The sequence below is a fragment of the Macaca mulatta genome, chromosome 8, assembly GCF_049350105.2.
Source record: "Macaca mulatta isolate MMU2019108-1 chromosome 8, T2T-MMU8v2.0, whole genome shotgun sequence".
NCBI classification, from domain to species: domain Eukaryota; kingdom Metazoa; phylum Chordata; class Mammalia; order Primates; family Cercopithecidae; genus Macaca; species Macaca mulatta.
The window spans coordinates 29,106,791-29,124,172 of NC_133413.1; the positions used below are offsets into that span (position 1 = coordinate 29,106,791).

The 17,382-nt window shown below is 48.8% G+C and overlaps 1 protein-coding gene across 10 annotated transcripts in view; it reads left to right on the top strand.

The window, feature by feature from the left end:
* Nucleotides 1-17,382, top strand: part of PTK2B (protein tyrosine kinase 2 beta) — a 135,691-nt gene that overhangs the window by 38,441 nt on the left and 79,868 nt on the right. For 2 of the 10 annotated variants that reach the window (XM_077943289.1, XM_077943291.1), the window contains exon 1: nucleotides 17,040-17,240. The exons of 6 other annotated variants lie outside the window; for them this stretch is intronic. The gene's annotated coding sequence lies outside the window, so the exon portion shown is untranslated. Of the gene's footprint in view, nucleotides 1-16,375; nucleotides 17,282-17,382 lie in introns of those variants that run through there. 2 more of the 10 variants (XM_077943287.1, XM_077943290.1) reach the window with 2 other exon arrangements.

Consider the following 17,382-nt stretch of genomic DNA (forward strand, 5'->3'; position numbering starts at 1 on the left):
GACTGCTCTTGCTGCTCTGAGCCTCTGTGATTCTGATTTGGGTCTAACCCTGCCCTTCTTGCAAGTCTTTCTTTTTTTCATCATGGACCTCCTCCTCTGAGCCAGGCAGAGACTCAGGGGCTCACCCATGTCCTGTCTGGGTAGCTGCATGATGACTATTGACTGGCTGAAGCCCCAGAAATACCTGCCATGTGCTGGGCTGTGACAGTCACTTGGCGTTCCGGGGATATGTTCATGTGAATTCTCACCGGCGGCTTCACCCACCCCCAGTCCTGTGGGCCACGATTACTCTCCCATGCACTGGAGATGAGGAAGTGAGGAAATACCCAGGGCGCTGCAGGGCTAAGATTAGACCAGGGCCCGGCCTCCTGTCTTGACACATGCGCACAAGCAGCTCCCCCCAGTTAAGATCCTGTGTACCAGCTGAGTCCCAGGGCCCGGGGCTCTCCACACATTCTACATACAAACACCTGGCAAGGAGTCCTCACCACAGTGCTGAAACAGCTGCATCAGCGTCCCCGTTTTACAGAGGAAGAAGCCAGGGCTCAGGATAGTTGGAAATAAGTCTGTGCATGACTAGCAAGGGATAGAGCTGTGGCTTGTGCTCAGCTCTGCCCTCTGTGCCACTGACTGCCACCAGAGGCTCTAAGGTGCCTTCCATGCGATGCACCCCAGGCAGCTCAGAGAATGCACCTCAGGGGCTTCAGCCAGGGCAGTTCGGTTCCATACTCCTGGGTGAATGATGGAGGCGTGAATTCCAGGGCCTATGCTAAATACAACTGGGAAAACAGTGCTTAACACACTATTGCCAGCTTACCAGAAACCTGGAGCCCCAAAGGGTAAACATAGCACATTTACAGTAACCAAGATGTGCTGAAAAGGGAAAAGCAGCCATGAAGAAAAGCTTTCAGAAGGTGAAATTTGACGTGGGCTTTACCAAGAGGAGCCTTAGACAGGCAGAGATATGGAGATGTGGGGCAGGGAGACATTAGGCTCAGCACCGCAGGGACTGAACAGAATTTTACCATGAATTCTTGAGCTACAGTTAAGCAAGCATTATTGACCTTCCCACTTTGACTACCTGCATATGGATGATCCCAGAACCTTCCAACCCCATCTTCTCATCCTGACTTGATGAGTGGCCTCACCAACGTCCCATTGACAGGAGAAGACTGTAGGCAATATTTGCTGTTCTTCTAACTGGCTATCGATTCCTGTGGATTCCACCTTGGGACATCTTCCTTCATCTACTTCTTTTTCCTCATTATCGCCCCCATCTTGAGTAAGACACTACTTCTTCTTGCCAAAATCAATGCATTGGTCACTCGATTGCTGCCCCAGGGTTTCTTCCTGCAAATCTGTCCTATGCATAGCTGTGGGTAGTCACCTCTGTAAACCTTGACACTTCTGATGACATCTTCAGCAAGCCTCAGGCTTTCCTGCAATTTTGCCCATATGCATTCTAAGTTTTGCTAACAGCTTTCAATCCACCTCTTCTTGTTTACAAACCTAGCCAGCCTAGAAGGTCCAACTCATATCCTGCCTTTCCCATGAGGTGAAATTAACTTCCTTCACCCGTGCTACTCCCCAGACAAAATTTCATGTCCCCTTCTCTTACACTGACCACACTGTGCTGTGTGGTATTATTTGGTGGCGATATCTTTCTCTCCAACTTGGCTGTCAGTCCCTGGATCACTAATTTCTCCTTTTGTACTCTCTCTCGTCTGCCCACTGGGTCGGTACTCAAAGGTGTTTGTTGAATTGATTGTAGTCACAATTCCCGCAGTTCATCCCTAGCCCGAGAGAAGGCAGTAGACCCATGACACCTTAACCTTGGCCTCTTTCTTCGGAAAAAGAAAGAATTTAGCAAGACAGGGACCTGCCTAAGCCTTGGTTCCTTTACTCTGCAATATGGCAAAGTCCCGTATGTTTCCTTGAGGGACAGTGTGGTATACTGGTTAAGGAAATAGGAAACAGATCTGCCATTTCTTACCTCTGTGCCACTGAGAGAGTTCCTTTAATCTCCTATGCCTCAGTTTCCCCATATGTAACATGGTAGGAGAATGACAATACCAACTTCTTTGTTTTGAGGATTAAATGAGTAAACATTTGTCACTGCTCATTAAAAATACCCCAAAGATATTTATTATTTTAAAGTTATTATGAGTAGTAGCCTGTGTTCCCTCCTAGAAGGCAAAATGCACACACCTTAAAGCTAGGAGGGCCTGAGATGACCGTGGTGATGGGGACTGTTCCAGCCAGACATTGCTGGTAATTTACCTTCCTTTCAAAGGCTGTAAAACTGCTCCTCAGTATGAAATAAAGCAATGAAGGACTTCGGACTTAGCCAGTCCTGACAGAAGCATTTCAAACAAAACCACTAATTATACCTGATGTTTTTACTGTTTTCTGTTGACACTGCCCCAGAAACAGGAGGCCTCTGGCAGCCAGCCCTGGCACACCTGCCTCATCTCTTCTTGACATCACCTTTCAAAGAAGCTTCCTTGTCAAATAGGAGAAGGACCCACCTGCGCTACTTCCTGTGATTGACAGGAAATTCTGAAACCCAAAGAAGCAAATCATGGCTCTTGGGTCTTGGGGTGGCACAAGTCACTAGAAAATCTCACTTCAGTGCTGATCCTAGAATTAGTTCAGCCTCCCTGAGGACAGATCCACCCCAGTACCTCCCACCCCTTCCATTTCTCTATCCCCCAGGGGGCGGCTGTCTACTTCTTTTAGGGCTTTGGACTAATGCCCCCAGTTCCCATCTTCTGAGGTTTTGTGCTAATCTTGTTTGTCTCCTATGTGTACAAAGCAATCACCAGGCAACATCCAGCTTCTAGATGTGGGTGCCCAGGGTTCTTGTGGTGCTGTGTTGTCCTTTGCCTAATTAATTTAGGAAGTCTTTCCACCAGCCAGACCATTATCTGCCCAAAATCCTATGGAGTCAGTTCTAGGCAGAAGCTGAGCAGGCATCTGGGCATGGCAACAACTTCTAGCCTCTTCCTCTCACCATCTGGCCTCTTGCTCCCAGGAAGGTATTTCCTGAGCCAGGGTTCCTGTGCAGGTCAGTCTTTACAGTATGCAAATTTCTTGTGACCCAGCCCATTTCCCCCCGGAGGCAGGAAGTCCCTTTTGAAATTTCTGAGCACACACAATAGAGGCTGGGAGAGGACCAGCTCTGAGGCTCCCACTCAAGCATGTCAAGGGGTGTTTGTGGCTGAGTGGCTGTGTGTGGAGAGCAAAGGGCAATGCTGGGCTGGGGCAGGAGAGGGTGCAGAGGAGAGGGTGCAGGGGGAGGGAGGAGCTGCAGCCTCAGACACAGAATTGGACTGAGAAAAGAGGATGCGGCAGAGGAGGAGGCCGAGTGTGGTGGCTCAGCTGGCACTGGAATGCTCAATGTGAGGAGGTAGAAGGTGCCTGAGACCAGGGTCACTAGAGTTCTAGAAAAGCCTGGGCCCCTTCCATGTTTGGAGTCTCTCTGGATTAAGAAAGAAGAAGGAGAGAGAGAAATAGCCAAATAGGGCAGCAAACATTATGATGTCATTTAAATGTTTACTTTCACCAATTAATAGTTTTAAACACACACGCACACATGCCACACACACACTGGCTACGTGAATGGACTCATTTGGAAATAATGTCAAGGGTTCTTTGTCCTGTGAGGCCTGAGCCAAGTGGCCATCCTGGTTTTTGGGGCAGCCCAGCCCTGCCGGAGAGACCCTCCAGTGGGCACAGTGGCAGCTGGAGGGTATTCCGGGCTGTTGAACAAAGAGTCCAGAAAGTCCATGTGGATTGGGTCCATTTGGTCCTGCTGAGGATAGTGAGGGACTGAACAGCCCAGGTGCAGGGTGTCTGGGCTTGCCCACCTGTCCATGTTTAGCCAAGTGTCCATTTCAATAGGGAGGAAGGTGACAGGCCCCCAGGACGATGGCCTCTCTTCTCAGTCACCCCAGGTTAGTCCCCGGCAAATGCAGTGGGGCCTTGTGGGGAAAGTCCTTTCAGGGTTTGTATCAGTTTGTTTGCATTGTTGTAACAGAATATCCGGGCTGGGTGATTCATAAAGAAAAGAGGCTTGATCAACTCATGGTTCTGCAGGCTGAACAAGCATGGCACCAACATCAGTTTGGCTTCTGGTGAGGCCTCAGGAAGCTTCCAATCATGGCAGAAGGGAAGAGGAGCTGTGTCTCACATGGCAAGAGAGAAGCAGGGGAGGTGCCAGCCTCCTTTTTAAACAACAGATCTCGCATGAACTCATTAAACTCATTACGTGGGTAAGGCACCATGCCATTCATAAAGGATCCACCACATGACACAAACACCTCCCACAAGGCCCCACCTCCAACACTGGGAATCACATTTCAACATAAAATTGGAGGGGATAAACATCTAAACTGTATCAGGGTCTCTTTGATTCCATAAGAGCCAGGGGACAAAGCAGGCCCCACGGAATAGGGGGCTGTGCGGTCAGGCCCAGGCTGGCCTGCTTTGGGGATGGGATGGGCCTCTATGGGCCCAAACTCACGCTGCCCTTGTTAGCAGATGCCAGATGGCCTAGGACCATCCTTTCTCTCTGCCATGGAGTGAGTACGTGACGGATGGGTGGCTCCAATTAGAACTGATGTTCACATGGGTGAGGGAGGGGAACAGCTATGTCCCTAAATATCCTGTTCTCTTTGCTTTCCTTCCCTTCCTTGACTGAACTTTAGGCAGGCTCTTCTGGCCCTCTTTTTGGCTCCCCAGCCCTGCTCCTTGGCCTGCTAAGCGCCAGAAAGTCCAGCAAGAACCACCCCCTGACCCCCTACCCCGCCACCATCGCTACCTAACCAAATTCCCCTTAGTATTTGTCCCTCCACTGACTCCCTCACCCTGCCCACTGGCTGTGAATCGCCAGCTGTTCCCCTAGTGGTCGGAAGTGAGTTCAGTCTGCCTCCCCTATTGCAATAGCCTTGGCCCTATTGCAATAACCTGGAAACAAGGCTTCCTGCCTGATTAACTTCACCTGGTGTGATTTTGCTCCTGCTTACATGTGCAAGCACACACAAGCTCTTAACACAGACACTTAGCAAACCCGCTGGTTCCATCCCATTGTCTCATTATCTCTCCTGCTCCCAGCAACATTGCTTGAAAAGGATATTCGGGTCCAGGGAGAAGGAAGCCATCTGTGCCACTTGGCCATGGAGCTTCTGTCCAGGAACACTGACCACTCTTGCTGGGGCCTGGAGTGACGGCAGGGCCACACTCTGCTCTGTCATGTGCCAGCCCTGGGTCCTGGAGATCCTGGAAAGAAGAGCTAGGGCTGCCTTGGGCTAGGAAGGAGGAAGCAGGGGCAGGCGGGGCAGAAGTGGAAAGAGATCCAGGAATGTCTCCCCTCTCGGGGCCTTTCTCACTCCAGCCCTTGCGAAGGGCTGTTCTAACCTTGTTCCCTCAGCAGCAGTCTCTGTCATCAGAGGCGTTTCTCGGCATCACTATTTTGGAGCTGCAGCTGGTTGCTTCTCAGAATAAACAGAGCTGTGATATTGTGTTGAAAGCAGAATGGAATAACATCTCTTCCTTATGCCCTCCCTCTTCCCCATGTTTTCCAACCTCCGCTTCCCTCTTCTTAAAGGCCTTGCCCTAAGACCTCGACCTCCACACCCGCTGCCCTACAGCTTACCTTCTACCCTCTTAGAATCACAGGATCCCTTCACTGGCACATAGGGGGACCTGAGATGACCGGGCCCTGTGCTGGGCTTGGGGGCTCCAGGGGCTTCTATCTGCAAAGAACCCAATGCCAAGTGACACAGGAGTTCATGTATTAAGAACTTAAGGCTGAGTGTGGTGACTCACGCCTGTAATTCCATCACTTTGGGAGGCCGAGGCGGGTGGATCACCTGAGGTCAGGAGTTCGAGACCAGCCTGGCCAACATGGCAAAACCCCATGTCTACTAAAAATACAAAAATTAGCCTGGTGTGGTGGTGGATGCCTGTTGTCCCAGCTACTGGGGAGGCTGAGGCAGGAGAATTGCTTGAATCCAGGAGGCAGAGGCTGTGGTGAGCCGAGATCATGCCACTGTACTTCAGCCTGGGTGACAGAATGAGACTCCATCTCAAAAACAAAAGAACTGAAGTCAAGGCTGAGTGTGGTAGCTCATGCCTGAAATCCCAGCACTTTGAGAGACCAAGGATCACCTGAGGGCAGGAGTTTGAGACCAGCCTGGCCAACATGGTAAAACCCCCTCTCTACTAAAAATATAGAAAAACTAGCCAAAAATGGTGGTATGTGCCTGTAATCCCAACTACTTGGGAGGCTGAGGCAGGAGAATAGCTTGAGCTTGGGAGGCGGAGGTTGCAGTGAGCCGAGATCATGCCACTGCACTTCAGCCTGGGTGACAGAGTGAGACTCCATCTCAAAAAAGAAAGAAAGAACTTAAGTCAGAGATTATCAGAGCTGGTCCAGCATTCTGCTTCAGTGAGGCAACAGAGGTCTCCATTGAGGATGTGTTGGGCTCAGGGTCTCAGAGCTCCTGGGAGTTCAGGCAGGAGCCATAACATTCTATGCAGTTTTCCTCGTACCTGGCTATATCATTATCAGAACAGCTGTGTTGTATTGAAATCAGTGAAAGGGAGCTCGATGCTGCAAGAGAGAGAAATCAGACCATTGTTTGTCTTGGACAAAGCAGATGTGCACTACCCGGTGGATTTATGGACTGAGATGGCTTTTAGGAAGAACAGGGCAATCAGGGATGCTTTCCAGATACCAGTGGGTGGGAAGGTTTAATCACTAAGGAGCAAATGAAGAGACTTGTATATATGGCCACATTCAAGGCCAAGTGATTAGCTTACTGTTTTGTAAACCAGTAAGTCTGACAGTGTGCGAAGGCCCATGCATATCACTCACCTCCTCTGGTCTATCCAGCGCCCTTCCATTACGGCCTTCATCCTTCCCCTCTCTTGTCCCTTACCTGTGGTTGGTATGATTTCCCTTTTGTGAAATGTGCCTAACTCCACTCACCACCCATCCTCTATCTGCCGATCTGCTGTGTGGCTTCACCCACATGAGGCTCAAGAGCAATGCAGAATGCAAGGACAGGGAGTTCCTGGAAACTGGATATGTTGCCTCACGACCTTCCTCTACGCAGGTCAAAGTGTGGTCAGCCTCATCTTGCTCTGTGGTCTCACGTCTCAGCCTGTGCATCAGACCTTTTCCCCGTGTTACCTGAAAGCAACTCTATGAAAAGAGGATGATCTGAGACTTCAGTGGGTTTCCTCTCTTGATTTTCTCCTATTTTTAAAGAGAAAACTGTGGTGAGACTCTCGAGTTAGTCTTTTTAGTTTATTTTTGTTTTTTGTTTTTTGTTTTTTTTTTTTTTTGAGGCAGAGTTGCCCAGGCTGGAGGGCAGTAGTGCAGTCTCGGCTTACTGCAGCCTCTGCCTCCCGGGTTCAAATGATCCTTCCACCTCAGCCTCCCAAGCAGATGGGGCTACAGGTGCTCACCACCACACCCAGCTATTTTTTATATTTTTAGTAGAGACCGGGTTTTGCTATGTTGGCCACACTGTTCTCAAAGTCCTGGCCTCAAGTGATCCACCTGCCTCAGCCTCCCAAATGCTGGGATTACAAGCATGAGCCACCACACCTGGCCCCAGGTTAGTCTTTATAAGCCCTGGTGGACTGTCCAGGAGTAAAACTGTCAGCCTGGGGGTAGCTCGGGCTTGCTGAGCATTGAGGGAGCTACACAGAGGGCATTCTTGCCGACTGAGAGAGTTGTAGTTGTGAATGCCAAGGTCGGGGGCTGGAGGCGGACCTGGTTCTTCCATGCACACTGGGAGTGGGCATAGGGTGAAGAATGTGAGTTTTGAACTCAAGGGACTTGGAGGTATGTCTCAGCTCTACCATTTCTTAGCTCTATTACCTTGGGCTGGTTATTTATTGTCCTTGAGATTCCATTTTCTCATCTGTAATATGGGAATATAAACAGAATCTCTTTTTATTATATATATATATATATTTTTTTTTTTTTTTTGAGACAGAGTCTCACTCTGACATCCAGGCTGGAGTGCAGTGGCACAATCTTGGCTCACTGCAACCTCCGCCTCCTGAGTTCAAGCAATTCTCCTGCCTCAGCATCCCGAGTAGCTGGAATTACAGGCATGCACCACCATGCCTGGCTAATTTTTGTATTTTTAGTAGAGATGGGATTTCACCGTGTTGGCCATGCTGGTCTCGAACTCCTGACCTCAGGTGATCTGCCCACCTTGGCCCTTCAAAGTGCTGAGATTACAGGCATGAGCCACTGTGCCCGGCCAACAGAATCTTTTTTAAAGAAGAGTTCATTTCTTGATTTCAGGAATAATCTACTGAGCACCTCGTCTGTGCCAGGCACCGATCTAGGCAGAGGCGCGTGTCCTGGGAAGGACCAATATGATTCTTGAGCTAGGGATACTCATATGTTCTGCAAGGGGAACAGGGTATTATGTGGATTGCATAAGAAAGCACATATGCATTGCTTGACCCCATGCCTGATACATACAAAGCACTCGATAAATAGTAGTTGCTATTGTTGTTATATTCTACGCTAGAAATATGATATAAATGTGGTCAGTGAGCCAGAAGAGGAACTTTCGTTTGATAAAATGTTCAGTTTCTTCCTCAAAGGTGTAACTATCTTTTGATTAAAGTGAGTGTATTAGTCCAAGTTCCCCTGAGAAACAGAACAAACAAGATGTAGAGATGTCTATAAAGAGATTTATTATAAGGAATTGGCACACAGGAGTATGGAGACTGGCTAGTCCCAAGATCTACAGTCGGCAGGCTCAAGACCCAGGAAGAGTTAATGTTTCAGTTTGATTCTGAAGGCAAGAAAAAGCTGGTGTCCCAGTTGGAGGGCCCTGAGGCAGCAGGAATTCCCTCTTACTCAGCAGGGGGGTCAGCCTTTTGTTCTATTTAGGCCTTCAACTGATTGAATGAGGCCCATTCTTGTTAGGGAGGTCGATCCACTTTACTCAGTTTACCAACTCAAAAGCTAATCTCATGCAAAAGCACCCTCACAGACTCACTCAGAATAATGTTCGACCAAATATCTGGGTACTCCATAGCCCAGTCAAGTTGACACAGAAAGTTAACCACCACAGGGAGCAATGGCCAGAGGACATCATAGCTGAGACAGCCTAGAGGAGAGCTGAGGACACCTGGGCTGTGCTGGCAACCACCCTGTTCTGGAGGGGAGGGTAACCCCAGCTGAGGTTGGGACAGAGGATGCAAACTAGTGGTCCTGGAACTTGATCCAATCCAAAGATGTGTTTTTGTTAGCTTATACTGTTTTGTAAATCTGCATTAGCATTTAAAGATTAGAGAGTTTATATACAAAGTCTAAATTTCCAGCTTCTCTTGAAAGACTAGAAGTGGCCCCATAGAGATCAAGCATCCATTCTCACAAGGCAAGCATCAGCTGAACCAAAGCCACAGTTGCCCCCTTAGCCCAGATACCCACTGTCGTATTGGCTTAGGCTCCACCAGCCATGCCTGATGGGCTTCACTCATGCACGTTACCACTGCTGCTGCTTTAGGAGAAAAGACACCCAGGCCCAAACATCAGGGCCCTGCCCCTGCCACAGTGGGGAGCCCATGGCAGCAGCATGCTGTGTTCTCTCTGTGGGAGCACAGCAGGGAGGCAGCATGATCCTGTGTTCAAAGCACATATCAGACATCTTACTCCCTAGTCCCCGCACAGACTTCTCCAACAAGCTGCTGTCTAAAGTGTTCTCTGTGACCAGAGTCTTCGCATAGTTCTTTGCCTGGGGAGGGGACTTGGGCAGTGGTGGGAAAACTCTGTCCCCTCCAACTGGAAAGTAGCTAAACAACTGGAGAGAATTGGCCTTGGGCAAGCAGCTGGGAGAGGGCCCGTTGCTCCTCCCTGCCTCTATATTGTGTAAGTTTATCCCAACATTTCAAACATAGAGCTGGGTGTGGTGGCACACACCTATAGCTCTAGCTACTTGGGAGGCTGAGGCAGGAGAATCACTTGAGGCCAGAAGTTGGAGGTTACAATGAGCTATGATCACACTACTGCACTCTAGCCTGGGTGACACAGCGAGACTCTGTCTCTAAAATAATTTTTTTTTTAATTGGAGATTTCACATTAAAACTCTCATGAAAAACCAGCAGTGATCATATGGAGGTCAGGCATCTTTTCAGGGCAGGGTGTCTTCTCCTTCTGGTTTAAAGCAGGAGAGGCCCTGAGAGAAGAGCCTTGGTATGGGATCTTCGAGAGCCACAGAATAGTGAAAAATATGCCTCTTGAACAAGAGGTGTTTAGGTGGGAGAAGAAAAGCCTCTAGGGAACCTAGAGCTGCTGCTTATAAAAAGCTGAGGAGACATCACAAGGAGGAGGTATTGAACCAACCCTGCATGACCCCAGAGGGCAGAAGTCCAAGCAGGGACCAACAGCAGTGAGAAAGCAGGCTTGCGGTGAGTATAATGCAGGCTTTTCCACCAAAGAGAGCTCCTTGGAAGTGGGAACGCCCATACATAGGGGGTAAATCGCCAGGCTGAGGGGCAGCAGGGGCTGCACATTGGGGCTTCTAAGCCTTTTGCATTCGCAGTACACATAGACAATAGAAGTGTTTGCAGGGCACACAAAAAGTAGACTGGCAGGGATTGGAAACCCTAAAGGGGACTGCATTTAAGCCTAAAGGTTCCAACCATGGACCTAACAGGTCCAACCATGGCTGGCCTGTTTTGAGTATACTTGGGATTTGTTTTAATCCAGTATGGTAAGACATGCAGATGCAGAGATGACTGTCATGAAGGAAGAAGTTCACATTCACAGACCCCTCACAACAGGAGTCCCAGCACACCATACAGGGCCCCGTGGGGCAGTACAGGTAGGTCAGGAGGCAGAGAGAGTGAGAAAAAATGTAAGCAAGAGCATTTATTGTGATTTCCATGGGAAGGAACATGAAACAGCATAGCAGGTTTAGGATTGGCTCATCTGAATAATTTCAGCAGGCTCTGGGCTCTCGCATAGACACTGTCCCCAGTTACCTGGTACCTACCCTGGGGTGATTAGGACAGATGGATAGTGACCTCCAGTGTGAGTGTGACAAGAGGCGGTTGCAAGTGTGGGCTGTGGATGGGTTGGTTTACATATATATGAAAGGCAGCTGTCAGAAACTGGCTGGCCCTGGGAGAAGCAGTCCCTCCAGGGTCAGTGGGGCCCCACGTCAAAGCATCAAATGTAGAAACCAGAAAGCGTGGTTATTACAAAGCCTGGCCCACATGCCCTTGAGGGCTGAGGGGATGATTTTGTCCAGGTGCGCCAGACATGAAGCACTGCACTACGTGATGTCTGCGATTCCTTTCAGCCCTGAGACACTGTAAATCTAATAGCACAGTGAGCTGGAAATGACTTGAGAGTCCAGCCTTATCTCCTCTTTGAACAGAGGGGACCTGAGTCCAAAGAGCTGAATCAACTTGATTAGTCTCATGATGGATTATAAAATGGGGACTGGAACTCAAGGTTTTCCCACCATCCTGTGAGGCTGGAAGGGGCTGATGGGTGTGGCACGACATCTTCATCCATGTGATCTCACAATCACGAGGGGGACATGGGCTCAGGAGTGCCCAGGCTGCAGCATAGGGCATTTCTGGGGCAGAAGGAAGATGTGGGCAGTAGCACAGTCCCTGCCAGACCAGTGAGGCCCTCTCGAGTCCCCTTACCCTGTCCTGGACATGTAGGGAACTCAGAGGCTAAGGTCTTAGAGCCAGGATGTAGCCTGGGATGAGGAGACGACAATCTGGTCTCAGCTTTGCCCTGAACCAAGTGTCTGACTCGGGCAGTTGAGTTTTCCTCTCTGGTGTCACCCTTCCCAATGGTCATCCAGTCATTTCCAAAGCATGCCATCATCATTTCTGTTCAAATAAAGATCCCTTTGCCCCACCCCCTAGTTCTGACCTGTAGGTCCAGGGCAGAACACATGTGTTTCTAATGATTTCCCTTGAGGAGCATCCAGGTCCTAGAATCCACTGGACCCTTCCAGTGTTAAATCCTACAATGCTCTGATTGACTGCCTCCCAGTCATAAGCTACTAGGTAGTGAAGGGCTGGGAACCAGACCCCACATTTCCTGCCTCCAGGGGCTGTGTTCTTTCCCTGTCCCATGTGCCTCTCCCCAGCGGGCACCTCCCTCCTCCCCAGTTATGCACGGGTGCACCCAGCTATATAGAAGTGTGTCGTGTCCACTCATGTCTGGTTTAGTATTCTGCCTGTACGACCTGTTTGTTCTCAGAAGGGTCGTGGGCTGCACTGGTGAGCAGGGTACCCTGTGTTCTGGAGCCTTCATTCCCCTCACCAGGCTCACGGCCATGCAATTAGGCACTTGACACATGATGCCAATGTTGACAGCCAAGAATAGAACCCAAGAGTGGGAGGTTAGTCTGCTCAGCAGTGCTGTGGGACGAAGAGGTTTGTGGTTGCCACCTCAGCTCGAGGCTGAGCAGAGACCAGAGCTCAGAATGTACCAAGCATCAGACAGGAGCCCCAGGTGTGGGCTGCAAAGCCGTGGGAGAGAGTCCAGGGGTGTGTTACCTTCAAAGCCCATTCAGGTCTAAAGTCCTCAGAACCCAAGACCTAGACCCAGATAGCAGGGAGCTGCAGAGTGGGTTCAGGCCAGGCCAATCTGGGCAGAAGCAATAGACTTGGCTGCCCCCACCCCAACTAGTGCCATTGGCCCTTCTCAGAGGGAGCAGTCTTTGGAGACTTCTGGTGATCATTACTGGTGTCAGCAGATCTTGTCCAAATTGATTCCTGTGGGCTTCTCAAGGTTGGGACTGAAATGTGTCTGAGCAGCAGGTGGACCTGGACTGGAATGATCTTGAACCATGCAAACCCTCATGTTTCTTTTTGTCAGAGGCATGTGAACCAGAGCAACTCCATCTTAAAGGAGCTAGGTAAAATGAGGCTGAGACCTATTGTGTTGCATTCCCAGACGGTTAAGGCATTCTAAGTCACAGGGTGAGATAGGAAGTCAGCACACGATACAGGTCATAAAGACCTTGCTGATAAAACAGGTTGCAGTAAAAAGTCAGCCAAAACCCACCAAAACCAAGATGGCGACGAGAATGTCCTCTGGTCATCCTCACTGCTACACTCCCACCAGTGCCATGACAGTTTACAAATGCCATGGAAATGTCAGGAAATAACCCTGGTCTAAAATTTCTGGTCTAAAAAGGGGAGGCATGAATAATCCACCCTTTGTTTAGCAAGTATTCAAGAAATAACTATAAAAATGGGTAAACAGCAGCCTTCAGGACTGCTCTGTCTATGGAGTAGCCATTCTCTTATTCCTTTACTTTCTTAATAAAGTTGCTTTCACTTTATGGACTCGCCTTGAATTCTTTCTTGCGTGAGATCCAAGAAACCTCTCTTGGGGTCTGAATCGGGACCCCTTTCCTATAACATTTTCACTTCTGTGTTTAGAACCAGAGACTTGCTGTTGTAAAGTGGGAGGGAGAAGGGTGCAACTCATGTCTCACAGCTCCAGAGGCAGAGCTGACCCCTGCGGGTAAAAAGTGTAGAAAAACTCCTTTAACATATCCTCGGAAAGACCTCTCTGGTACTGAAAACCATCCAGAAATGGAATAGATAGGTTGTTTTTGCCAAAAGGGGCCCCTGTCACTGAAATATGCAGATGCTTGAAGGAACCAGAGGAACTCAGGTGATCTGTGATTACGGCCAACACTCAGAGTTGGGGATGTGTAGTTTACCACGTACATTACAGATATTATTTTCATTAATGTTCACAACAGTTCTGGGAAAGATAGTGCTAACATGCCCAACTTTTATGGGTGAGTACACTGAGGTTCAGGGAGGTAATGGGATTTGTCCCAGATGATTTGACTGGGCCAGGACAGAGCTCCAAAAATGTGCTTGTTTCATGCCAGTGTGATAAGAACTTTGCGCACCTGGCATCCTTCTTTGGCTGCCATGGGGAGGTCTTAGTTCTGGGCCTGATTCTGTCTCCAGCTGAGTGTGGTCTTAACCCTTTCTGAGCCAATGTCTCCTTCCTGTAAAGGGGCCAGGACCACCTCTGGAGGGAGGAGAGAAGACAGAGAGCTAGTGCTCTGTGAGCTCTCTGTCACATGCACTGCCTGTGTCACAGGAGGGTATTTTTACTGAAGGGTGCCATTACATTAAAATGGAGACTCCATTTCTAAACAGGTGGGCACATTAGCTCTAGCTGGAAAGATTCTCTCCCATTACACAGTTCACAGGTAAAGATCAGGAGGTGTTGGGTGCAAGTGGAGAAGGTTCTGGAAAATGTAAACCTTCTCCTCTACTTAATACTATTCCTGGCGTCACCTGCGTAGTCAGTCCTCGAGGGATTACTTGAAAGCTAGCACCCCCGAGGGCATTTACTTTGGGGAAGGGAACATCCCTACCTTCAGTTCCCTCACTTGTAAAACCAAGGGAAGTAAAAACAAATTATCTGACATACCCTTTAGCTCTGGTTCCTACCATTGGTGAGTTTACAATCTTAGTTGTTACTTTTCTCTTTTATCAATATCTCCTCCTATCTTTTTCTTTCTTTTCTGCTTTTCTCTCCCTCACCTTTTTTTCCCTCCACTGTTTCATATCTCCCTCAACAACCAAGGTCTCTCCTTGTAGCTAATGAGTTTAGCTCCCAGAATTACAGACCAAGACAACGATCCTGGAAGCATCAAGTCTAGTCCAGGGGCTTTAGCCCAGACTTTAAGGAATCCAGGGCTATGGTGAGGGATTCAAGGGGGTTCTGCAATTATGGAAGTATTTTCAGCCAAACAATGAAGAAATAAACCACTTCAGGAGCTGAACGATCACTTTAAACGGTACGAAATATTCATATGTGCAACACTTTGTTGGAAGAACATCCCTCTCACCTAATCCCCTCACTTTTTAGATGAGAAAAGCTGAGTTCAGATATATAAGGTGATGGATCCAAGTTACCCGAGTGTCGCTCTGGGGTTTAAGTTGCATGTGATTCAAAAGAGTGTAAAATCTTACAGCTTATCCGTGTGTGTGTGTGTGTGTGTGTGTGTGTGTGTACACAAGGCAATCAGAACATTCTGTCAATAGAAGCAGAAAAGTAGAAGTTGGTTCCTTCTGGGGCTCCTGAAAACTGGGGTGTAGACATAACCCGCACACTCCCCTCCTACCGGCTTCATCTTGCTCCCTTTCCCCTAGAGGAGCTGGGGGAGAGCAGCACACAGTTCCCCTCCTCACTGGCTGTCTTCTCCCTGCTGCTTCTCGTCTGCGGTGAGGCTGTGGAGAAGTGGGTTGCTGTTCTTTTTTCTGACTTCCTGTGTGCTTCAGAAACCTCAATGAACAAAGAGCTAAAGGAAGAAAGGGCCCCGGAACCGTTATGCCAAACATAGACTCACATCCGACATGGGGGAGCTGGATGCCTGATTTTTATAGAGATGAAACCCAGGATTCAGGATTCCGACTGCCCTGTTCCCAACGTGGCTGCATGGGGAATGTCAGTGCTTGGGAGCTGGAAGTAGGTCGCAGGTTTCTCATTCTTTTCAGACTTAGGTCTAATGTATTTAAAGAGGTAGCCGAAGTGAGTCTTTAGAGTATGTATCATTGAAATCAAACCAACATTAAAAGGAAACACTTAATTTCCTGTCTACAACCACCGTTTTTTGTTTGGTTTTGCAGACAGGGTCTCATTCTGTCGCCCAGGCTGGAGTGCAATGGCACGATCATAGCTCACTGAGCTTTGAACTCCTGGGCCACCTCACCTACCTGGGTAGCTGGGACTACAGGCACATGCCACCATGCTGGGGTCTTTTTAAAAATTTTTTGTAGAGATAGGAGTCTTGCCTGTGGCCCAGGCTGGTCTCAAACTTCTGGGCTCAAGTGATCCACCCACCTCGGCCTCCCGAAGTGCTGGGATTACAGGCGTGAGCCACCACACCCGGCCTACCACAACTGTTTTAATTTCTCTGTTTTCCCTCAGTGTACAACTCAGCTGTAACCATAGGAGCATATTTCCATAGATAATTTGCATATAATCTTTGAAGTTTTCATAATCCCTTAATTGAATTTACCTAAGTAGTCTCCTTATTATTTACCTTTTAGCACACACAAGTTAATTTACGAGTGAGTCTCTGCATCCAGGTGAGAACAGCATCGGAGGGAAAACCTGTGCCCTTTTTTTTTTTTTTTTTGAGATGGAGTCTAAAAAAACTGGACTGCAATGGCACGATCTTGGCTCACTGCAATCTCCGCCTCCTGGGCTCAAGTGATTCTCCCCCCTCAGCCTCTCGAGCTGGGATTACAGGCACATGTCACCATGCCCGGCTAATTTTTTTGTATTTTAATAGAGACAAGGTTTCGCCACGTTGTCCAGGGTGGTTTCAAACTCCTGAGCTCAGGCAATCCACCTGCCTCGGCCTCCCAAAGTGCTGGTATTACAGGTGTAAGCCACCACACCTGGCCCTGTGCTTTTTTGATGTTGTTTTTGTTTTTGTTGTTTGTTGTTGTTTCGACGGCACATTGCTGAGCTTTCTGTCTATAAGCTCCTGTTCTCAGGGCCTTGCTACTCATATTATGATCCACAGGAGACTCTCAGGGTCAGGTCTTTCTCTGCCCAGCCCTGGCTTCCTGGTGCTGTGTTCATGTCTGATTTTGGATCCCTGAGACCTTTTTCTCCTACCGTTCTTCTAAAAGGGTAACAGTCATTTTGGGACCTTGCTCAGGAAATTTTCAGCTGGGTTTTCCCTTTGTATTTTATTGGATGCTTTTAACCAGGCAGGAAAACTCCTGCTACCATGTGAGTTGTGCTGGGGAGACTTGCCAGAGAAGAGCTGCCCACAGGGGGATTTCTCGCTACCGCATTCAGGGTTTCCCTACTTTGGAGGCCTCGTGGCTGGAGTTTTAAAGGCCAAAGTTCCCCTGAATTTTCTGAACTCTGAATGATTGAAACCACCTATTTTATTTTTTTCTCTTTTTACCCAAGCGCCCATTTCCCAATAAAAGGCTTGGGTAATGACAAGAAACTAAAACTGAAACCACAACTCTGCTCTAAAATAAGAGACTCTGAGACACCCAGGAAGGGCCTGCCTTTAAGACTTATCACTCCCTGAGATCCATCGCGGCACCAAATGTTTGCTGAGCTCCATCCTGGGAGGGAGGCCTGCAGCCTGGGAACTGGGAGACCTGTGTCCCAGTGGAGAGACCTCACCATGTCATGAGTCTCTCTTGATTCAGTTCTCACAGTGAGTTGAGGGCCAAGCCAGCGATTCTTCAGCCTCACCACGTGGGTACCAGGATCACCTGAGATGTTAGGAGGGTGGGGAAAGAGGGAGGTGTTGGTCAAAGGGGACAAAGTTTTATTTATGTAGAATGAATAAGTCCCAG